A 25,720-nucleotide genomic window follows, 5' to 3' on the forward strand; every position below is an offset into this window, starting at 1 on the left:
TAGTGCAAGTACTAGAGAGCGGACTACCTGAGTGATCAATTGAGAAGGCTAGGCTGAGGAGGCTTATCCTGAAAATTTAGCCTTACCAATTGATAGCAGGCCAACTTTACACATTGGGACAAGACGGTTTATTACACAGATGCATATGTGAGCACGAGATGCATGATGCATTAAACGAAGCACATGGCGGGATCGCTGGAGGACACTTTAGTGGGGACACAATAGCTCGAAAGGTGCTACAATCCTAGCTATGGTGGCCCACCCTATTCCGTGATGCAGCTAAATTTGTAAAGCACTGCGATGAGTGCCAAAGGGCCAAGGTGCCTGTGTGAAAGGACAAGATGGAGTTGACCCCTGTCATAGCCCGACAACCCTTTGAAAAATGGGGCATCGATTTTATTGGACCTGTCAGTCCTACAGCGCAATATTCCCAAGCTTGATACATCATAGTGGCGACCGACTATCTAATGAAATGGGTAGAGGCACGAGCCACGAGGAAGAACGATGCTAGGACCACTGCAAAGTTCTTGTGAAAGCAGGTCATTTCACGGTTTGGTTGTCCAATTGAACTTGTAAGCGACCAAGGCACACACTTTATTAATGAAGTGATTGCCCACTTGCTCTCTACCTTCCTAATAATTCATCAGAAGTCCTCTCCCTATTACCCTCAGGCTAATGGCCAAGCCAAATCCACAAATAAAATCCTAGTCAATGTGCTTAAAAAGTCGTGTCTACTTCGAGAAGGGATTGGGACAACAAGCTAATGGCGGCCTTGTGGGCCTATCGCACAGCTTATAAAACAGCTGTAGGACAGATGCCCTTTAGGCTGACGTATGGAACTGAAGTCATTTTGCCCTTAGAATTCTTTATCCCTAGTTTGAGGCTAGCAGTCCAGGAGCGTTGGGAGGGAAGAGAGGCTTGGACCAACCGCTTGGTGGAACTCGAGCGCTTAACGGAGACCCGACTCCTCGCCACTCACTCTCTAATTTGTGAAAAGACTCGATGGAAGATGTGGTTTGACAAGCATGTCAAGTAGCGGGATTTCGAACAAGGGGACCTTGTTCTGCTATACTCGGTGAAAGGACATAAACAGAAGATGAAGTTTCGGGGGCTAGGGCCTTTCAGAGTACGCGTGATCGGTAGGACCGGGAATGTCGAGTTGGAGACGCTTGGTGGTGAAGGAATAGGCTTTTTTAACGGCAGCCACATTAAGAAGTACTATCCTCCTTCACATCCATTACATGAGCCACCCATGCTAGAACCCCCACTGAACGTCCACATGGCTACTGTAACTGACCTTACAGATCAGGATGAAGAAGCAGTGGCACCGACATACTTGCGGATCACAGTCGCAGCATGAGTAGTGTATTCTTTTGAAGCCTTGATTGATGAAGGTGCCGACTACAACATCTTGACGCATGACCATTGGACACGCATTGGTCAATCGCAACTACAGCCCGCTAACGCTAAACTCACCCCGTTTGGGGGTACTACCTATCCACTCCTGGGGAAGTGCAAGGTACTCATTTCCATCGAGTTTGAAAGTTTACCAGCTTTCTTCCATGTGTTGCCTAATACTAAAGAAGCCAGTAATGTGTCATTATTGGGTTGCACCTTCAAGAAGCTAACGCACTATAATGTGGATTACAACCTAAACCGCATTCATCTTGCTATTGGCAATGTCCGTATAGCGACAACTTTCAGCAAGGGCTGTCATGATTCCTCCACCATCACGACGCCACCGATAGAAATCCCTAGGACCACAATCCAGCCCAGGTCTAACCTAGAGAAACCTGCGGCCTCGTGCTAGGCTCTCGACCCCAGGCCCAAACCCACCAAGAGTGTTCACAAGGCCAAGGAGCCCAAACTTATGTGGGTGCCAAAACAACAGAAACCACATCCGGGTACACCACCCAAACGCAATCCTAACCGGCAACATCATCAGCTGCCCCGGCCTAAGAGGTAGTCTAGACGCTATCGCCATAGATACACAACCACACCGTGATGGATCCCCGAGGATCTCTTGCGGGTACAAGGATATTATGAGGGCAACCCCTGGATTTGGGTGCCTAAAAATGGCCAGCTAAAAAACTCATCTCCGAGCGATCTCGCCCTAGTGCGGAAGGCTTGCACACGTGGTGCCCAAAACATAGTCAATGCGCCATTGCCAGCTGTGGCTAGTAAGCCTCAGCTAATCTATCGACCAAAGCAAACGCCACAAGCCTTAAACCTGCCTAATCCAAAGGACTTAACAAACCCTATGACTGCTCACTCAGAACCCAGCACGACTCCCAAGCCCCCAGAGCTTCCTACAGCACCTCAACGTGCTTCGGAGTGCACAGCCCAACCGGTGACGCCGATGAGGGAGTCACCACTATCCAGTCCAGTTGCACCATCCCCACCAGCAGGTCTTAAACCTTCATACGCGATACGACCTTTCCTCTCCTTGGCTAAGGACCTTGCCTCAACCTCTGGCGATGACTTAATAACCTGCATCAAGATGTTGGATGAAACTTTCACCACATTCACTAGAAGTTATGAGAGGCTAGACCTAGGCCTTCTTGACAGAACCCTTGCTTCGGAGGTTCGTGCATTACCATGCACTTGGGAAGAATACGAACTTATAACTACTAAATCCCCCAAAATCGCTGCCAAACTGATAGCAAATGACGAAATCTCAAAGGAGCAAGCGGCCCTCAGATGCCTAGTCCCTTCATATGGAAAGCCTCCTTGTTCTGTTCCTGAACACGAGATGCACGAACTCACGCAGATGGCAAGCTCGCCTTCCACATTCTTGCAGCAGTGGTTTGCTTTGAGAATCCAATGGGAGAAAAAAGGTTGCCGAATAATGACTAATGCTGAGCAACGTAGGGCAGTTAAAACCATTGAATATGACCCCACTTATGTGGCACCCATCTCGTTTAGGGTTTTGGCCATCACCCGCAATCAGCATTTGGACATCCATGTGCTCGCCCACCCCTATATTGACCAATTCCTCACAGAAGAGGAATTACATGTCACCAGCTGTCTTAATACTGGAGATCTATTTCATGATGTCCTGACCTACATTTCCCAAGTCTCTATCCAACCAGCTGCTCTTGATTGTCATGCTCAACTGGAATACAATCCAAAATTCTACATGTGGCTTCTTCACACGTAAAGTCCTGCCCAAACAGGACCCACGCCTTTCACCTTTTAACCCCACTCCTAGGAAGGATTCTTCTCTCAGCCAGAAGAGGAGGGGGTATGTGGGTATGTATGTAATGAAGGTGAAAATAATCAGATAGGAAATGAATAAAAAGGGGCCATGGTAAAGTAAAAGTAGTGAAAGGCATAAGCATTAATATGAGAAATGGCTTTCAAAAATTCAGTCAAGAGTTTTTTCTCGCATAAATAGCAAAGTGCTATGTGAAAAATACTAACGGAAGTTACGAATTACGACAGGAGCAGAAAATGTCGCAGCAAGACCGCGCCCATCGACTCTCGTTCACTGACGAGGAAAGGGAGCTATATTGTATCCAATTGGAGAACCGTGCCTTTGGCCAGCTCAAGTTCTGAACCATCCACAACATCGGAGTCGTGGTGGCGAAGGAGGAGGTAGCCAGGAGGGTAGTGGAGCAGTGCAACCTTGCAAAGTACATTGAAAAATTCTCGTAGGAGCCGGATCACTTTAAGAGCGTAGAATTCCTCGGAACATACAATCCGGACCAGGAAGGTGGCATTGTAACAGTGGGCCGAGGAGAGGGTGCAAAGCAGGTGCAAGTCCGGTTGGACCTAGCCTTGGTGGAAAAGGATCTGGGATTGGTATCTAAGATGGAAAGGCGACAAAAAAGGGACGTTTATGCCTTGCTGAAAATGAAGAAGGAAGAGGTACTCACGAATGACGGCATAAGCATCCAGGACATCCCTGACACTGACGCCAGGCTGCAAGCCAAGTTGGTGCACGTGCTCTTCTCTAGCCAACGTTACAATTTCTTAATGCATCGGATTAGCGTGCCAATGCTGGAGAATGTAGCAGCCCACACTCTAGACGAGGTGGATTGGAATGGCTACGTGCAGAAGACGATTGATCAAGCGGCCAAGGCACTAGCCCTAGGAAGTGCACCAACAGGAGGAGAATCCCCAGCTTCTAAGGTGACGGAAAGGAAGAAAGCCTCCTCCAAGGCCTCTTTCATCAGCTACTATGGAGGAGTCTTGACTGCACTCATTCAGGAGGTAGTAAGGGTAGCACAGGAGCCAGAGGAGGGAGAAGGAGAAACGCCGGAGAAGTCGCCCCCTCGACAGGACAAAGACAGGTCCACCAACAGAATGGAAACAGAAGAAGAAGGGGAGGAACAAACTAGTAAGAAGACAATCAGGACAACGAAGAAGAAGGCGGCGCAGGGGTGTTCAAAGAGGAGAGAGAGAGAAAGGGAAAGACTCCATATCCATGAGCCTTCAGGCTCTCAAGCTCATTCCTTCATTTCCACACACTTAACTGAAAAGCACACACCCACTACAAGATAAAGTGACCTAGTGTAAATGTAGACTAGACTGACTAACTCTAGTCAGGTCACTGACTGACTACTAACCTGACTTATTTAATGTAGTCACATGTAGACAACTGTACACACTAGCTGTCATAGATGTCGGTCATAGATGAAGACACACTGACGGTGAGCTTGATTTCTAACACTCCCCCTCAAGCTCAAAAACAAAACTCAAATCAACTGCATCACTCCAAGTAGCTGTCTAAAGCGAATGAACTTATCTTTACCAAGTGATTTGGTAAAGATGTCTGCTACCTGGTCTTCAGTCTTCACATGCTCCAAGTCAATCTGATTTGCTAAAACCATTTCCCTGATGAAATGGTAGTGAACCTCAATGTGTTTTGATCTTGCATGATAAACATGATTGCTTGCTAACATAACAATGCTCAAATTGTCACAGTACAGCTTGACTTTGCTGTCCAAGTGTACTCCCAAGTCATTCAGTAACTTCTGTAACCACTTAGCTTCACAGGCCGCTAAGGCCGCACCATGATACTCTGCTTCCGTACTGGACAATGCAACTGTAGGCTGTTTCTTACTCTGCCAACTGATCATGCTACTACCCAATCCAAATGCATAGCCACTGGTTGACCTCCTGTTATATGTGCAACCAGCCCAGTCAGCATCAGCGTACCCCATCAAGTCAAGGGTTTTCCCATATGCATAAAACAGCCCATGATCTGTGGTACCCTTTATATATCTTAGAATTCTTCTGACTGCATCCAAGTGTGGTTTGTGAGGCTTCTGCATGAACTGACTGATCAGCCCCACAGCATAACTCAAGTCAGGTCTAGTGATCGTGAGATAGATCAAGCTGCCTACCATCTGTCTGTACATAGTAACATTCTCAATCTCTGTCCCAACATCAATCTGCAGCTTGACATTCTGCTCCAAAGGCGTATCCATAGGCTTGCAATCAGCCATACCATATTTCTGTAACATGTCATGAGCATACTGCTTCTACAGCAGCCATATGCCTCGAGGTGTAGAGACAACTTCAATCCCCAAAAAATATTTCAGCTCTCCAAGATCCTTGACCTTAAACTCAGCCTGTAAACATGTCTTTATTCTACAATCCCATTTTCATCATCTCCTGTAATGATTAAGTCATCAACATAGACAACCAGAAAAACATAGCCACTATCTGTCTTCTTCGCAAACAGACTATGATCAGCATCTCCCAATCGGAAACCATGTTGCTGTAAATAACTGCTGATGCGAGCATTCCATGCTCTAGGTGCATGTTTCAACCCATATAATGCCTTTTTCAGCCAACATACATGTGCTAGAAATTCTGGATGTACATAGCCTTCAGGCTATTCCATGTAAACCTCTTCCTGTAATTCTCCATTGAGAAATGCATTCTTTACATCCATCTGCCATAGTTTCCAGCCTCTAGCTGCTGCCAAAGCAATCACAGTTCTAACTGTAGCCATCTTTGCTACAGGGCTGAAAGTCTCCTCATAATCAAGACCATATTGCTGCACATACCCTTTTGCAACCAGGCTGGCCTTATATCTTTCCAATGATCCATCTGATTTACATTTTACCTTATACACCCACTTGCATCCAATAGGTGTTTTGCCCTCAGACAACTGTACCAAATCCCATGTACAATTTTCAGCCAAGGCTGAATATTCCTCATCCATAGCAACACGCCAATTCTCATCTGAAACTGCCTCATCAAACTTACTTGGTTCTCTAAAACCTGTTACTTTCGTCATATAAGCATAATGACGGGCTGAATATCTAGTGTAAGTATACCTGTCAACAGGTCGTCTGACCCTCTCTGATCTCCTGAGCTGTGGCTCACTATGAGCTTGCCTCTCATGAGGCGGCACATAACGGCTCTGTCTAGCACCTGGCGTCATAACAGACGGAATCCCCAGTTCACTGTCTAAGCTGTCACTGCTAGATGAATCATAACATGCAGTGAGTGGACCTGTTACATCTTCAAAAACCTTTTCTTTTCCCTTATCTGTTCTCCCCCTCACTGACATATCCGTGTCAGTGGATGTAGTAGTGCGACTCCGTAATCGTCCTGTCCAAGGACTCACTGTAGATGATACATCACTTGTCTGACCAGTCATGGAAGTACTCTCTACAGGAGTACTTTCAGCATGACTCATACTGGGTGAGCCATTAGTAGGCACTGCAACAGGATTCCCATACCAAGATGCTAACTCATCAAATACCACATCTCTGCTTATGAGTGTCTCATGCGTAGAAGGTACATAGCACTTATAAGCTTTCCGTTCCTGTGCATATCCAATAAACACACTTTTCACTGCCTTAGGATCCAATTTCTTCCTCTTCTCATCCGGTATATGCACATATGCAATGATGCCAAATACCTTCAAGTGTGAAATATCTGGTTTATGACCATATAGCCGTTCATACGGAGTGACATCATGAATCCCTGCTGTAGGGGTTCGATTTAGCACATATACAGCAGTCACCACTACTTCAGCCAAATAACCATTTGGTAGACATTTTTCATTTAGCATAGCTCTAGCTGACTCCATCAAAACCCTGTTTTTCCTCTTTGCAACACCGTTTTGCTGCGGTGTATAATTGCATGTGAGCTGTCTTCTGATCCCATGTTTAGCAAGATACTTGTCAAAGTAGTTTGAGACATATTCACCTCCTCCATCTGATCTCAAACATGATATGTAACAGCCCAATTCATTTTCAGTATGTTTCTTGAAGTCTTTGAATGCATCAAACACATCATCCTTATGTTTCAAGATATAAAGCCAAGTGTACCTGCTGAAATCATCAATAAATGAGACATAATACCGTGCACCGCCAAAGGAAGCATTATGTGAAGGACCCCAGACATCAGAGCGTACCAACTGTAAAGGCCTAGTGCTATTTTTTACATGTCTCAAGAAAGGAAACCGTGCCTGCTTCCCAAACTGACATGCAGGGCATACATGACCAAAATCATTATACTTGAATTTAGGTAATCCAAGTACTACTTCTTTCTGCTGCATAGATTTCAACTTTTGTACATTGACATGTCCGATTCTCTTGTGCCAGATCTCTACATCTCTGATGGCACTCTCATCATGAGCAAACATAGCTGCTTTAAGTTCAAGAATGGTCGCTTCCAAAGTAAACATCCTGCCATCCCTTCTGCCCTTGGCAATTAGCTTGCAGCCATTTCCATACTCCTCAATGAAACATCCATCCTTGTTAAACCTCACTTGCAGATTCTGTTCTGCCATTTGACCCACAGACAACAAATTCTTTGTTATGGTCGGTACATGTAAGACATCATGCAGGCCTTTCTTCTTGCCATCAGGCATCATCAATGGAACAATCCCTTTATGCTTTATGTCATGTTGGGTATCATCCCCAGTACATACATGACCATGTGTACCTGCAACCATCTCATCAAACCACTCTCCATGCGGGGTCATGTGGTTTGACGCTCCAGAGTCAATGTACCATCTGTCATCTCTATCATGTCTCGATGCATTTTTAGATACATGCTGCATGGCAAAGAGTCTATCAACTGACTCATCATGAGCACCACTGGAAGATGCATAGTGCCCATGCTGTCTGCCCTTTGCCTTCATATCTCCCTGCTTCTTGTAACAATCCTTTGCAATATGCCCATACCGGCCACAATAATGACAGTCCTTGTCCCTGTTGGACTGATCAGACGACTGCCATGAACCAGAACCACCACCTCTACCTCGGGGTGATCTCCCCCTGCCTCTAAACCCACCAGATCCACGCTGGCCTTGTGTATTTGCACCATGCCAATTACTCTGCTGCTGCTGCTGCTATCCATAAGTATTACGAGTGTCACCACGACCTCGAAATGAACCACGACCTCTAGATCCTCTGCCACGCTGGCTAGAGTACAACACAGTGTCTCTACTCTGAGATGCACTAGAACCTGTATTCAAACCAAGTTTGACTTCCTCGTGCAGCAACAAAGCAACTAGCTCTTCCCAGCTAGAGGGCTCTTCTTTGACAGAAATGGAAGTGTCAAAAGCTTTGTACTCTTTGCCTAAGCCATTCAAAGCAACAGCAATCATATCATCTTCTGAAACATTTGAGCCAATAGTAGCAAGTTGATCAGCTATGGTCTTAATCTCCGTGGTATACGTCTGGATGCTCTTGCCATTCCTAGACATGTTGTTGAACTGCTGTTTCAACTAGATCTTTCTTGCATGTGTCATGGTTCCATATTTTTTCATCAGTATGTCCCAAGCATCCTTCGGAGTCTCACATCCAGTGATTTGAATTACCATAGCATCAGATATACATAAGAAAAACCAATGCAGCACCTTGCATGCTCTTTCATTTCATAGCATGCAGGCTCTTTTCTATTCATTTTTTGGATTGTGTGCAGGCAACTCAGGAACAACTTCATCTCCTGTTCATAAATCCCAATAACCTCTGCCAACCAGAAAGTTTTTCATTCTGAATTTCCATAATGTAAAGTTCTTATTATCCAACTTCTCTCCAACTATCTGAGTGATATTGTCAGTCCCATGTGCATTAGCCATGATGCAATAGACTGTCTATCAAGTGCCTGACTCCCTGCAGTCCAATAAGTATGACTGACTAAGTTCAGTTCGTAACAGTTTATGACAGTTTTCTGCACTAAATTGCAGAAAAAAACCAGGGTATTTCAGCCCACTGACACCCCAAAACAACCCTCAAGCAAGTGGTCTCAACTATAGATATAACTGTCAATACATAAGCTATGTGTTTGCTTCAGCTTAAGCTTCTGTAACCTCACTGCCAGGTACATACATGCAGTCTGAAAACTGTAAACTATGAGTAACCAGCAGCAATTTCAAGTCCAAAACTGAGTGTGTCAACAAATTCAGTTTCAGGTTGCAGTCAACCAGAATTCAGCATACCAAGCTCCAAGCAGCTCCAAAATGTCTTTTGACCATGTCATACATTTACTTCGTAGTGGCAAGTTCAATACATGAGCATCTGAGTAGGCATAGACAACCTGTCTTCATTGACCAATGGCATAAACCTCATGAGCTGTTTGTAATTAACCAGGACAGTGTAACTGCATTTATTTCAGCTTCAAAATTCAGTTTTCAATGATGCTCATTGCTTGCTTCAATTCTCCATGCATTCAGCATGTATAGGCCAGTTCATATAGATGATGGAACCCCCAAGATGACCTGTATTGCTTCAGTAATGCACAGTACTTGTCATTGACTGTGTATGACAGTTTTCAGCCTGTCATTGATTTTCAGATCTGAGTATTCTGTCATTGACTGTGTATGACAGTTTTCAGCCTGTCATTGATTTTCAGATCTGAGTATTCTGAGCAAAAGATCTCAGCTCCAGGACAGTTGATCCAATGTATACATGCTTTGACACATTCTTGTGCTCCAAAGATGCCTTCTAAGTGTAGTACAAGGCTCCTGTGTGTCAGTAATGACCGAATGCATGCTGTCCATTCATGTTTACAGCAGTTCAAAAATGATTACAGGTCTGTGTTTGTCACTCCAGCTCATAACAGAGCTCCCACATAAGCATTTACTTCTTGCACACTTCAAATACCTTCAATAGTGAGCATACATGCTCTATGAACCTTGTCTAGGTGCCCCACTGAAGATTGACAGGTTGTTGTCCACTCAGATCAGAAGGCGCAGATTTTCAGATACAGGTTGCTGTCCATTTAGATCAGGAGGCAGTCCACGATTTTCAGACTCAGGAGGCAGTCCACGCTGATTCCTTCCTTTGACTACGGCTTCATTTGCAAGTTGTCATGCCCATTCTCCCACAGCCTCATGGATGAAGCTCTGATACCACGTTCAAAGAGGAGAGAGAGAGAAAGGGAAAGACTCCATATCCATGAGCCTTCAGGCTCTCAAGCTCATTCCTTCATTTCCACACACTTAACTGAAAAGCACACACCCACTACAAGATAAAGTGACCTAGTGTAAATGTAGACTAGACTGACTAACTCTAGTCAGGTCACTGACTGACTACTAACCTGACTTATTTAATGTAGTCACATGTAGACATCTGTACACACTAGCTGTCATAGATGTCGGTCATAGATGAAGACACACTGACGGTGAGCTTGATTTCTAACAAGGGGAAGAAGAAGAGTGATGAAGGCAGGAAGAAAGAAAGGGAAGACCTGGAAAGGGCGAAAAAGGAATCCCTGAAAGAAGCAAAGGAGAGAGAGAGAACAAAGAGGCAGGAGGAGTAGAGGGAAAAAGAGGAGTTACAAAAAGCCAATGAGGCGTCAAAACAAGAAGCTGAAGTGGAGAAAAGGAGGGAAAAAGAACAGAAAGGGAAAAAACAGGAGGAGTAGAAGAAAAGGCAGGAGGAAAGGAAGAGAAAAGTGGAGGAAGAAGAGGAGGAGCTGCGAAGGAAGGAGGAGGAGGACCTGGCGGAGGCCACCCCACGGTCCATTGAACAGCAGTGCCGAGCAGACGAGCTAAGGAACCTGAGCCCATGCAGAGAAGAGGGGCCAGGATCCAGCATGCAGGTGCCAGAGTTCATGCCACCTCCAGTCTCTGAAGGCAAAGGCAAGGCCCCGCTCCATCCGATCCCTACCATCCTGGTACCTCCAGCGGAACTCACCACTGTCACTCCCAGCATCCCCACTAGCGCAGACGTGTCAAATTTTGTGGCGTGGATGCAGTATTTTATCAACAAAGAAATGGGCCAGGGGTAGAGCATGGAGACTACGGCCACAGGACAAAAAAGGCCAGCCACGGACGCAGAGTCCAGGCAAGAGCCCAAAAAACAAAAAGTCGAAGCCTCCACCTCGCCCATTCGCGCAACGATGATGCCACCGGCTAATTACGATGAATACGTCGCCGAGCTGCTCTCCCAATTGGAGAGAGCGAAGGAGGAACGCAAGATAGCCGTGGCTGAGTTGGCAGCCGAGAAGGAAACCGTGGCCGCCTTCCAGCTGGACAAAACAAGAATGATAGCCTTGCAGGAGTGCGAAATTGCAGACCTGAAACAGGAACTGAAGGCTAGGGATGAGAGGGAGGAACATTGGAGGCAGCTACTCAAAAATGAGACGCAAGAGTTAGTGAGCTTGCAAAGAGGGCACAAGCTCCTAATAGTGCAGTACCAGGAGCTTGCGGCGAAAGCTGCTGAGGTGGATGCACTCGGGGTGGAGCTGAATGCTAGGGACGAAGAAAGGCAACGGGGCATGGAGGAGCAGGAGAAGGAGCTCAAGCGCCTAACAAATTAGCTGACCTCTGAATGAGAAGAACAAGAGAGGCTAGTTAGAGAACTAGAGGATTATGGACAAAAAATCATGATGCTGACCTTAAGACAAGGGGAGGGCCTGGAAGCAATGAACAAAAGGGTGGAGGAGTGGGCCGCACACAACGAGAAGAGGGTGAAGACCCTGGCACGCCACCTTGCTCTAACAGAAAAAGAGAAAATCATTGCAGAAAGCAAAGCGGAGGTAGCCCAAGTGGCCTTCAGTGCTCAACAGAAGGCCTTCCTTGATACCATCTTGGACGCCACCCACACAGCATAAGGAGAGCAACTGGAAGCGGTGCAAAGGAAGATCGGCATGGCAAGAAGAGCCCTACACGTTGGACTACAGATGCCACCACTACCGGTGGAGGTTAGGCTGAGTTTGGAGGAACAGTGGAAATACCTGATGAGGGCCGGCCTGACCCCCCAGGAGATAGATGCCCTCGGGTTTGAGGAAGAAGCAGTACACACAGAGCGGCAGGGTGAAGAAGCAGAGCTGGAAATCGATGTGAATCGATTCAGGGAAGAAGTGGTCCCGCAACCCCCCTCACCACAGGTCCAAGATCCACCACATGAAGATCCAGCTGCTGCAGAAAGAAAAGCTATCTCTAAAGAAAGGCGAAAAAAGCTGGTGGAGGAGGCCAGACAGAGACTGAGAACCAAACGAGCCATGCTACCGTCCGCGCCTCTCCCTCCGTGCTCAGATGATCTTCCCGCGGGATTCCATGCAGAACTAGTGGTGTGGGAGGTGTAGGAACTAGCAAAGGAGCCATTCTCCTGCTGTTTCCTCCTACCCAACAGTCTGCGGAGGGTCTTGCCTCTCAAAGTGATGGAGGAGGTGATCGCAGTCGGTGGCCGGTTGGGGAAAAAATGGCTGGAAGAGCGAGAAAAGACCCCAACCTCTTGGGGCACCGAAGCGGCCGACTATTGGCAAGACAAAATTTTGGAAATCCCCCATACTATACAAAACTATAGGAGCCAACCCCTGTGGAGGAGGCGAGTATGCGACATAAGCATGTTCGCCTGGATGGCTTTTTGTAATACCCTACCGTTCGAGCGGAACGACCCTACTTACATGGCGTACCCTCGAAGGGGAGGCGTAGATTTTGACGCCACCCTCCACAGGCGGTATGACTTTCCCATCGTTTATAACTCCACTGTAGCATCCTTTGACAACACCCTTCTGTTTACCATGGAAAGCCTAGACGAGTCTATGATGCATTTCCTTGCGGACTTTTCCTTGTGTCCTGACCCCGCTTTTATAACCACGTGTAACTATCTTAGGCTACTTAGGCTACTTCTTAAGCAGGACCCGACTCCACAAGAGCGCGGCCTGCTCCCCTATTCTTTGACCCTAATGCCATAGATAATTGTGCCATGGCTCGTCTAATGATGAGGGCTAGTCTCCTTCCCTCTTTTTGCCTAGCCCTCCTAGAGGACATGAACGACAACCAGTTCACTAGATGCAACCACCCCTTTCTCTCCACTACCTCCCTTCATATCCACATGAATCTAAAAAATTACATGCAGAGTTGCCAATTTTTGAGCAAGTCTCTCCGCCTCCCTTATCTTCCTCATTTGGACTAAGACACTTAGGCCTACGTATCCTCTCAAAAAAAAAAAAGAACCACAGTCACTGCACCTAGGGTTCTCCCTAGCCCCCTCCCCCACTTCAAGCTTAGGGCACATCAAGGGCAGGACTTTCAGACCTGTCACCCTAAGGCTCGCACCGCACCACCAACGAAGCACAAGCTGGGTCCTCAAGTGTGGGACGTTACCAAGGGCTTGCCCAAGGTTAGACCCATCTTCCAGTTCCACCGCCATGCGCACAGCACACTACACGGCAAGCAGCACACCCCTTAGGGAAGGCACAACTTTTCTTGCAGGTTATGTCGACTCTCAAGAAATGGCTACCCGCAGAAGACCATTACCCATGGCACCCTTTAATAACCCAAAGCGTGCCGGCCTCCAGCCATCCGCCTGGTGCTGATGGCCACATGATCGAACCAGCTCAAGGTAATACTGCCATTGGCATAGATCTTGGAACTGCATCGTCCAATGATCCATGCCCAATGCCTCAAGATCCACGGATAGCTTATTGATTCCACCAGCCTGAGGACCTTCAAACCCAAGACACGGATCTTCAATCGAAGCCACGGGTTTTCAAGCCAAACAGAGTTCGAGGGGTTTTACCAGCATAAATCCCTCCAATACCATCATTGCAGTGCTTCAAGCGCTTCTCATACTCACAAGACGACCGGCTACAACTGTGTGATAGATGCAGAGTGTCTTCATGGAGCTTAACGCGCGCCGGACTCACTTTGGATCATCATCCCTAACCACCCACCTACCTGTTCCGCCTATCGGCCGACCTCACTTGCCCCCTTGTCCCACCGCAGTGCCGTGGGACTGGCACTTGGCTAGGAGGGGGTAATGTTATAGTGTTTTCGACTGCGTTACCGTAGCACAAAGGAGCGGGAACTGGGAAGAAGAAAAAATTCAAATGTTCGGACACGACCCTCAAGAGGCTTCGGTGTTGGGCCACGGTAACGAAAGAGGAAAAGGCGCACCATTAAAATGTGGAAGCGCCCCCGAGTCTGTGTAAAGGAGTGCCAGGCTCGCTCCTGTGCAAAGTGTATGCATTAGTGGGAATAGGATAAATTAGAATGGTGGGAAATGGGAAAAGGGGCCTAGGCTACGGCCGGCCATGTAAAAGAGGAAAAAGGGGATGACCACCCGAAAGGGATTTAGAGTTTTGTATATAAAGTTGAAAAGTGAATGAGAAGCTCATTCTTTGGTGTGTGGTAAAAAGAGTCTTCTTCTTCCTCTCTTCTTCTCTCCTACTTGCTTGTGTGCTCTTGAGAAAGGGAGTGTGAGAGTGTGAGGGAGTGAGAGTGTGTGAGAGTGAGGGATCAAGAGGGTGAAGCTCTTCACCATCTCCTCTTCTCTTCTTCCCTTCTCTTTTCTTCTCTTCTCTTGCGCTCGCGGCTATGGAGGATAGATCTTGGAGATGGAGGAGGCTTGAGGATGCTTGAGCTAGCATCAAGGATCGTGCAGCTACTGGAGTGCAAGAGAGAGGAGGGTACTCGATCGGGCATCAAGGTAAGCTCACAACACTCGTAGGATCGACGGCGCGTCGGCTAGATGAGAGATAGCCATTAGAGATCGCTTGGAACGCTTGAACAATAAGCGGTCCATGGGTCTTGGCGGTTGAGCAAAAGCTCCCACAATTGGCTGTCTTCGTATTCGTCGCTGGAATCCTTGTCATCTTCCTGCTCGTCGTCTCCTTGGGCTTGGTATGCCTCCTGTTGTTGGTCAGGAACTAGGGCCCAGTTATACATGAGGTTTAAATCGTGCACCCTGGTCCATTGCCACTTGGAATCCTCTAAGAGATCCTGGAGTGGTTTGACATTTGCAGCTGGGTTGCCAGCTACCTGGTCCGTTAGGTATTCCAGTACCCCCTGGAGTTCCCTTTTTTTGGATGGTACTTGGAAGGTGACAGGCTCAGGCTTTCCATGGAGGCTTCCTGCCATCATGCAGACTAGTGTAGAGAGTGCTTCGTTAGACTTGCCAATTGTTTTGATGGCTTGCTCATATGCCTCATGACCTGAGAATGGCAGGTCGATTGTAGTGAGAACGTGCATCCAATCCCGCTCATCCTCCGGGCATGGGATATACTTGGTCAAGGGCCCATAAGACTTCTTGACCTGAGTGTTACCCTTGAGCATAGCAGAGATGGCATCTAGGTCAACTGGTGAGGTCTTCCAAGTGTCCATCTCTATTCTTACGGCGTCCGTTCTATTGCCAAGGAAGATCAAGCCGTTACCCCAATCTTCGATGACTCTAGCATTGCGCATCCAGGGTTGGCCTAATAGGACATCGTAGTCCACTCCCTTCATGACTATAAAGTCGATAAAGAACTGGACACCTGCTATCACTGGCCAATTTTTTAGTACCTCGAATGGCTTCACTCTCATACCGTTTGCTAGCGTGACATTAAACCGAGTAGCTTCGACAGGCGGGTTTTTCCAAGTCTGAAGCACTGCGTGGCTGAGCACACTAACCCCAGCTCCCGTGTCTACGATTCCCTTTCTTGTTGTGTCACCCAACCGGCAAGACCGCGTGCATCTTAGAGCCTTCCCAAAAGGCGTTGACGTGCAAGGATTTAGGCACGGAGTGCAGCGTCAAACTTGGCAATTGCATTTCAGCATCCTGGTCTTGAGGGTCTGCCGTGACCTGCTCTTGTGACTCTTCGACCCACTGCTTAAGATCTTGCCATAGGGTAGGATGCTGCTTAAGCAGATCTCCCAAGCTAAGTGTTACAGGGGTGGTCACTAGATTGATCAGAAGGTTGTTGGATACTCGTCCTTTCCCTAAGCTAGATTGGCCGGGCCAATGGCCGCGGCTGATCTGCGGCTCTGTCGCATCAAGGCTTTGTCTTAGAGGCACTGCTTGTGGCGCAGTTGCTTCTGCCGACTTAGGTTGAGGCGGTGATATTGGCGTGCTTACGCTAGAGAGATAATCGATCTCGTCCTCTATGATAGGCTCAACGTCTTTGAGATGCTGTTGAGCCTCCTTCACCCATTCCTTCACCTTCTCTATGGCCTCTAGTTGTCGCTTCGGATGCAGGTATTCCCCTACCTTAGCGCTTCCCTTTTCGGCTGTCTTAGGGGTTGAAGTCTCTGCCTCTGCATCTGAAACCTCCTTTCCCGTAGGCAGAGTCGTAGCACTCTTAGTCTTTAGTGTGACCTTAGCTTCCGATCTCTTCTTCTTCAGCCTGTGGCTTTTCTTGGCAGAGAGATGCCAGCCTGCTTTGTTTGGGCTCGGGTCATAACCCGCAACGGAATAGCTGTGGCCTCCCCATCGGGGTTTTCGACACCAAACAGCTCCAGTGGGACAGATGGCAAGTTGGTTGAGCTAGAGGATGGCTTTTGCTTTGGGAAATCTATGAAAAGATGGGTGATTCCACACTCTGCGCACCTTTGGTCAGCCTTGTCTTTGTTTTGCTGCTTTCTTTCAGGGCAGCGTGATGAGACATGACTGGGGTGACCACAAGTCCAACAAGTGACTGGGTCTTGCGGTTGCCCTCCTAGGTCTCTATCTTGTCCTCGTCCTAACACCATCACCGGCACAGGTCGATAATCCATGAGGACTGCGTTGCCCTTGTCGTCGTGCGAGACGTAAGGGTATACGTAGGTCTCTTCATCATTCGGCTCATTCACATAGTGGACTGGAGCGTCGCTCGGTGGGTGGGTCACGTAAGGACCAGGCGGTCTAGGACCCTTTCTGCTGCAGAGAGTAACCAATAAAGATGCACTTCTCAGCTTTTGGATCCAACTTGGATCTCAACTCATCTAGCACATGAACATAGGCAATGCAACCAAAAATCTGTGAGAAATGCGGGATCTAGAGCATGGCAAAACCGGAAGCTATGGAGGATGAAATGAGAAGTGTGGACTCATGATGGAGAAGACAGAGACACTGTTTGTTACACAAGTGAATTAGGTTCCAAGATTGAGACTTGGACTCATAAACACAATCTTGTGTATGTGGACAATGACATTGACACTTCACTGAAAAGAAAAGAGTACTATCATTGCATTAAGAAAAGGAAGCAAGTACAATGCTTTATAGGAAAGTAGGAAACTGCAGTAGGCACCATTGTGCATATGGGATAAGTTAGCCTGCATGTCCTTGGCCCTGAAGCTCCATACAAAGTGGCTGTTTAGTGAGTGTGATTGCTGAATCTCAACAAAATCTTCAAATGAGAAATATCTAGTTTTCGACCAGTATACCCCTCCCCTGTATTGCTGCAGTGGGAGTCCTATTCATTATGTAGACTGCTGTAGCAACTGCTTCAGCCCAGTAAAAATTTGGCAAGTCTTTTTCGTTGAGCATGGCACGAGATACCTCTCCAATATGCTTGTTTTTCCTTTCTGCAATTCCATTTTGTTGTGGGGTATGACTGCATGAATATTGCTGCTTTATGCCATGCTCTTGCAGGAACCTTTCAAACTCATTTGAGAGGTACTCTCCCCCTCCATCTGACCTTAGGCATTTTATTTGTAGGTCTGTTTCTTTTTTAACCATAGCTTTAAGAGTTTTAAAATGCCCAAACACTTCGCTTTTCTTTTTCATAAAATACACCCAAACTTTTCTGTTATAGTCATCAATAAAAGTGACAAAATAATGACAGCCTCCGATAGATGCAGCTTTAGTAGTCCACACATCAGAGTGGATTAATTCCAATGGCTTCTTACTCTTTTGAACATGTCTAGGAAATGGTTTCCTTGCCTATTTTTCAAATTGACAGGCTTCACATACCTTATGCATTTCTGTAACCTTGAATTTGGGCAATCCTGCAACAATATTTTGGGCCTGCATTGATTTAAGTCGTTGTACATTAATATGACCAATGCGTTTATGCCAGATATCAATATCTGCAACTACACCGGTCCCATGTGCAAACATTGCTGCACTCAATTCAGGCATATCTGCATCCAACGTAAATATTCTGCCCTTCTTCTTTCCTTTTGCTATCAAGCGACCTTTATTTTTCATATCCTCAACAAAGCATCCATGAGAATTAAATCTGACCTGCAAGCCTTGCTCAACCATTTGACCAACAGAAACCAGGTTCTTGGTGATATTCGGGACATGAAATGCATTCGACAGGTATTTCTTTTTTCCATCTTGCATAGACAAATGAATTTTTCCAATCTGCACAATAGGATCTGCAGTATCATCACCAGTCTCCACAAATCCTGGTTTTTCCATTTTCCTTGCATCCTGCATCCATTCTGCATGACCTGTCATGTGGTTTGATGCACCTGAGTCAACATACCACACATCGTTGCTTTCTTCTGCACTTGTCATAGAATTGGTCATGTGCTGCACCATAAACAAATGCTCATTTCTGTCATCACCCTGTCTACTAGAAGATGCATAATTCCCTTGTTGCAATTTTCCATTCATGATGTCATTCTGCTTTTTATAGTAGTCTTTAGCCACCTGACCCATTTTACCATAGTAGTAGCATTCAATATTGCTGTTTGCATTTTGGCCTCTTTGCCATCCACCATGACCTCTTTGGCTCCCCCTGCCTCTAGAGTTACCACGTCCTCCTCCATAGGACTGGTTTTCTTGAGTTTGCTGCATATTCTGATTTCTACCATGGCCTCCAGATCGGCCTCCTCTAGCTCTGCTTCTACCTCTTCCAGCATTTGAGTAGAAAACAGTTTCTTTTGAAGTTCCTCCTGAAGAAGATGCAATCAACTCCTCAAAATCAGGAAATCTTTCACGGACGGAAATGGATGTTCAGAACTGTGCATAATCCTTTCCTCGACCATTCAAGGTCACAGAAACTAAATCATCATCTTCCACTGGCGACCCAATGGAAGCAAGTGCATCTGCAATCTTCTTCACCTTCATGTGGTAGTCATTGATGCTCATACTTTCTCTTTGCACATTGTGCAACTCTTGCTTGAGCTGCATTTTCCTGGCTTGTGTATTTGTGCTATACATTTTTGACAAAGTATCCCATGCCTCCTTTGGTATACTTGCATCCTGAATATGCAAAATCATAGAGTCTGAAATACTGATAGACAGCCAGTACATAACTTTTCTGGCTCTCTCATGCCATCCTTTAAATGCCTGCATTTGCTGTTGATTGGGAACATCAGGAAGAACTAGTTCTTCTTCATTTCCTGCAACGAATTCCCAATATCTTTTTCCCATAAGGAAATTCGTCATTCTAAACTTCCATGCTTAGAAGTTGTTCTTGTCAAGATTTTCAGTGACAATCTGTGAAAGAGAATCAGACGCCATTATAGAACACTGCAAAAAATTCTGTCACTGCAAAAAACACAGCTTCAGCCTCACAAGGGCAAATCTGCAAAACTGACGAAAGTGGTATTTGATGACACAGTCACTTCCTAGTGATGATTTTCCATCAACAAGCAACAAGGATGATTCTATAACTCCCAATGTCTCTACGCACAGGCATACGATGCAATTTCTACAGTAACTTTTCACCGACCTGTAGAACAGTGGTCACACAGCATAAAACAGGGCCTTTTCCTGAGTGCGTGCGGAAAACTTCTGCCTCCAAAATAGGCCCCGAAATGGCCTCGAATCAAAAGAACAGGGCACCCGAGGGCTAAAGCCCAATCTCACAGTATATATTGCCCTCTTGCTACACTGCGAAGGGCGTCTCAATCTGAGGCAATGCACTCTTACACTTTCCGGCTGTGCTACCTGCAAAGATTTGCTCCCAAACTCGCAAAATGAAAGCAACACTGGTCCTCTTACCAGAATGTTGAGATATCGAGCTCCACTCGTGATATGCCAGGGTGACCGTTGTGCATTTATGTCACCGACTTGTCAGTTGTAGATGCGGTTGGTACACCGCCCATGAATAATAGCTAGATGACAGCTATCCTTATCTACTCTAATTCGTGGCTCAGTTAGTATGCCACCTTAGTTAGTTGTCTTTGGTTTGAGACCCATATATAGGGTTCTTCTATTTCTTTGTATGTGACTTCTTTTTGGCTTACACAACTAAGAAGAGAAAAACAGTTTTTAGCCTCCACCTTTGTGTGTATTCCCCCATTGTGCAAGCAAGAAAGCTATAAGTGAGACTCCTTCCTTCTATCCCACAATCTTGACATGGTATCAGAGCCTTGTTCATGGTAAGGAGCTCAAGAAAGCAAGCCAAGATCGCGGTGTTCTAGTAAGAGGAGCAGTGTTGCTTTCATTTTCTGTTTTGGGAGCAGATCTCTGCAGGTAGCACAACCGAAAATTGCAAGAGTGCATTGTCTCAAGTTGAGACGCCCTTCGCGGTGAAGCAAGAGGGTAGTATATGCTGCGGGGAAAGGGCTTTAGTACGTGGCGAGCCTGTTTTTTTGATTTGAGGCCATTTTGGGGCCTGTTTTGGAGGCGGAAGTTTTCTGCACGCACTCAGGAAAAGGCCGAGTTTTATGCTGTGCAGCCACTGTTCTACGGGTCGTTGAAAAGTTACTGTAGAAATTGCATCGTATGCCTGTGCGCAGAGACATTGGGAGTTACAGAATCATCCCCGTTGCCTGTTGATGCAAAATCATCACTAGGAAGTGACTGTGTGGTCAAACCACTTTCGTCAGTTTTACAGATTAGCCCTTGTGAGGCTGAAGTTGTGTTCTTTGCAGTGACAGAATTTTTTGCAGTATTCTGTAATGGCGTCTGATTCTCTTTCACAGATTGTCACTGAAAAGCTTGACAAGAACAACTTCTAAGCATGGAAGTTTAGAATGACGAATTTCCTTATGGGAAAAAGATATTGGGAATTCGTTGCAGGAAATGAAGAAGAACCAGTTCTTCCTGATGTTCCCAATCAACAGCAAATGCAGGCATTTAAAGGATGGCATGAGAGAGCCAGAAAAGTTATGTACTGGCTGTCTATCAGTATTTCAGACTCTATGATTTTGCATATTCAGGATGCAAGTATACCAAAGGAGGCATGGGATACTTTGTCAAAAATGTATAGCACAAATACACAAGCCAGGAAAATGCAGCTCAAGCAAGAGTTGCACAATGTGCAAAGAGAAAGTATGAGCATCAATGACTACCACATGAAGGTGAAGAAGATTGCAGATGCACTTGCTTCCATTGGGTCGCCAGTGGAAGATGATGATTTAGTTTCTGTGACCTTGAATGGTCTAGGAAAGGATTATGCACAGTTTCGAACATCCATTTCCGTCCGTGAAAGATTTCCTGATTTTGAGGAGTTGATTGCTCTTCTAATTTCTGAGGAGCAGAGAAATGGTGGTGCATCTTCTTCAGGAGGAACTTCAAAAGAAGTTGTCTTCTACTCAAATGTTGGAAGAGGTAGAGGCAGAGGTAGAGGAGGCCGATTTGGAGGCCGTGGTAGAAATCAGAATATGTAGCAAACTCAAGAAAACTAGTCCTATGGAGGAGGACGTGGTAACTCTAGAGGCAGGGGGAGCCAAAGAGGTCGTGGTGGATGGCAAAGAGGTCAAAATGAAAATAGTAATGTTGAATGCTACTACTGTGGTAAAATGGGTCATATGGCTAAAGACTACTATAAAAAGCAGAATGTCATCATAAATGAAAAACTGCAACAAGGGAATTATGCATCTTCTAGTAGACAGGGTGATGACAGAAATGAGCATTTGTTCATGGTGCAGCACATGAACAATTCTGTGACAAGTGCAGAAGAAAGCAATGATGTATGGTATGTTGACTCAGGTGCATCAAACCACATGACAGGTCATGCAGAATGGATGGAGGATGCAAGGAAAATGGAAAAACCAGGATTTGTGGAGACTGGTGATGATACTGCACATCCTATTGTGCAGATTGGAAAAATTCCCTTGTCTATGTAGGATGGGAAAAAGAAATACATGTCCAATGTATTTCATGTCCCGAATATCACCAAGAATCTGGTTTCTGTTGGTCAAATGGTTGAGCAGGGCTTGTAGGTTAGATTTAATCCTCATGGATGCTTTGTTGAGCATATGAAAAATAAAGGTCGCTTGATAGCAAAAGGAAAGAAGAAGGGCAGAATGTTTACATTGGATGCAGACATGCCTGAATTGAGTGTAGCAATGTTTGCACATGGGACCGGTGTAGTTGCAGATATTGATATCTGGCATAAACGCATTGGTCATGTTAATGTACATCGACTTAAATCAATGCAGGCCCAAAATATTGTTGCAGGATTGCCTAAATTCAAGGTTGCAGAAATGCATAAGGTATGTGAAGCCTGTCAGTTTGGAAAACAGGCAAGGAAGCCATTTCCTAGACATGTTCAAGAGAGTAAAAAGCCATTGGAATTAATCCACTCTGATGTGTGGACTACTAAAGCTGCATCTCTTGGAGGTTGTCATTATTTTGTCACTTTTATTGATGACTATAACAGAAAAGTTTGGGTGTATTTTATGAAAAAGAAAAGTGAAGTTTTTGGGCATTTCAAAACTCTTAAAGCTATGGTTGAAAAAGAAACAGGCCTGCAAATAAAATGCCTAAGGTCAGATGGAGGGGGAGAGTACCTCTCAAATGAGTTTGCAAGGTTCTTGCAGGAGCATTGCATAAAGCAGCAATATTCATGCAGTCATACCCCACAGCAAAATGGAATTGCAGAAAGAAAAAACAGGCATATTGGAGAGGTATCTCGTGCCATGCTCAATGAAAAAGACCTGCCAGATTTTTATTGGGCTGAAGCAGTTGCTACAGCAGTCTACATAATGAACAGGACTCCCACTGCAGCAATACATGGGATGACTCCAGAGGAGAGGTGATGCAGGTGAGCTTCTGGAAGACCCTACTATGTACAGACGCATAGTAGGAAGTTTGATTTATATGACTATTACCAGGCCAGATTTGAGCTATGCTGTTGGATTGGTAAGTCAGTTTATGGAGGCTCCAAGGAAACCACATTTGGATGCAGCTAGACGCATACTCAGGTATGTGAAGTCCACATTGCAGTATGGACTATTTTATGAGACTGGGGTTCAGATACAGTTGCATGGATACACTGATGCTGATTGGGCTGGTAGCATTTCTGATAGACGATCTACCAGTGGATATGTGTTCTCTTTTGGGAGTGCTGCAGTCACTTGGAGCAGCAAGAAACAGCCTACAGTTGCCTTGTCGAGCACAAAGGCTGAGTACAGGGGTGTAGCAATGACTGCATGTGAGGTAGCTTGGTTGCATAAGCTACTTTATGATATGCATCAGTTTACAGATGGGCCAGTTGTCATTTATTGTGACAACATTAGTAGTATACACTTGGCAAATAACCCAGTCTATCATGCTAGAACAAAGCACATTGAGGTGCATTATCACTATGTGCGGGAGAGGGTTTTACTAGGTCTTATTGATCTAGTTTATGTCAGCACAGAGGATCAGGTAGCTGACATATTTACGAAGGCATTGGGCGCAGAGAAACTGCACAAGTTCAGAGACCTGCTTGGTGTGCAGGAATTAGGATTGAGCTCGAGGGGGAGTGTTGAGATATCGAGCTCCACTCGTGATATGCCAGGGTGACCGTTGTGCATTTATGTCACCGACTTGTCAATTGTAGATGCGGTTGGTACACCGCCCATGAATAATAGCTAGATGACAGCTATCCTTATCTACTCTAGTTCGTGGCTCAGTTAGTATGCCACCTTAGTTAGTTGTCTTTGGTTTGAGACCCATATATAGGGTTCTTCTATTTCTTTGTATGTGACTTCTTTTTGGGTTACACAACTAAGAAGAGAAAAACAGTTTTCAGCCTCCACCTTTGTGTGTATTCCCCCATTGTGCAAGCAAGAAAGCTACAAGTGAGAATCCTTCCTTCTATCCCACAATCTTGACACAGAACACCGCAAACTTGGTTTGCTTCTTGAGCTCCTTACCACAAACCAGGCTCTGATACCATGTCAAGATTGTGGGAGAGAAGGAAGGAGTCTCACTTGTAGCTTTCTTGCTTGCACAATGGGGGAATACACACACAAGTGGAGGCTGAAAACAGTTGTTCTCTTCTTAGTTGTGTAAGCCAAAAAGAACTCAAGTACATAGAAATAGAAGAACCCTATATATGGGTCTCAAACCAAACTCAACTAACTAAGGTGGCATACTAATTGAGCCATGAACTAGAGTAGATAAGGATAGCTGTCATCTAGCTATTATTCATGGGCGGTATACCAACTGCATCTACAGCTAACAAGTCAGTGACATAAATGCACAATGGTCACCTTGGCATATCACGAGTGGAGCTCTATATCTCAACACGTTCGAGTGAATCTCCTCAGCCTATCCGGATCATCCCATCCGAGTCACCATGTCCGAGCTTCCCATTCGGCCCTTGGTCATGACAACTCGGCCCATTCGAGCGACACACTCGGTCCTCGGCCCGTCCGAATCCATTAGTTGGCCCCTACAATTCGAACGAGTTGGGATGAGTAAGGATTTTTCCAAATTTTCAAGAAATTAGACCAGACTCGGCTAGTCGACTGCATAAACCTTCATGAGTCCTCCCGACGCGCATAACTCGATTCTAGCGCATGGAAGCGGCAAATTCATAGGACGCAACCACTTAGCAGCTCGACTAGGCTATTGCGAGACCCAGGGTCCTAGCGACAGTCAGCTGAGCCAAAGACCCTGAACAAACCTAAAATGGATGATACAACGCAACAAGAAATCCTAAAACCTGACAAGATGTCCAAAAGTGGGTCAACAAGCCTATCAGGCCTAAAACAAAGCGAGAGTGCGTAAGCTGCTTAGATACTTGTTTTCTGCACTCACCTTGAATATCTGCACTTGAAGTACACTTAAGGACAATTGAAAGCCTGATTGAGCACAAGTGCACGGGAAAGAACACACACACACTGAGTAGAGATAAATTGAGGATTGGATGCAATAAGTCAAGGAACTCACTTAGATAAGCATCTCAAGGAACCCACCTAGGAGAAGATCCCAAGACATAGATGGACGACCAAAGCACAGAGTAGGACCAAGCAAGCGGCGCTAGAGAAGTGGATCTGACCAACTTGCTCAGCCTGATTGATAGCTTGGTGGAGCATGAGAATGTGATCATGACAGAGGAAAGCTCAAACCGCAGGCCGAACGATGAACTCGACTTAGGAGTTTTTCCAGAGGCAATTCAATAGCTAGTGAGCAGCTACGATGTGCATGCTTGGTATGAGTACCATGGCAGAATGGCAGAGGCCATCATAACAGACTTGGAAGAGGAACGGAAGCCAGTCTGCAAGAGGTGCTGCAGTTTCAACTATGGTGGCCCATACTTTTTCGCGACGCAACACGATTCGTCAAGCATTGTGACGAGTGTTAGCGGACGAAGGTCCCTATTCACAAGGATCAAATGGAGTTGATCCCAATCATTGCACGACAACCCTTCGAAAAATCGGGGATTGACTTCATAGGACCCATTAGTCCTGTGACACAGTATTCGCACGCCAAATATA

This window comes from Lygodium microphyllum, chromosome 18, assembly GCF_053477565.2.
Source record: "Lygodium microphyllum isolate KBCC chromosome 18, Lygodium_microphyllum_v1.1.10, whole genome shotgun sequence".
NCBI lineage: Eukaryota > Viridiplantae > Streptophyta > Polypodiopsida > Schizaeales > Lygodiaceae > Lygodium > Lygodium microphyllum.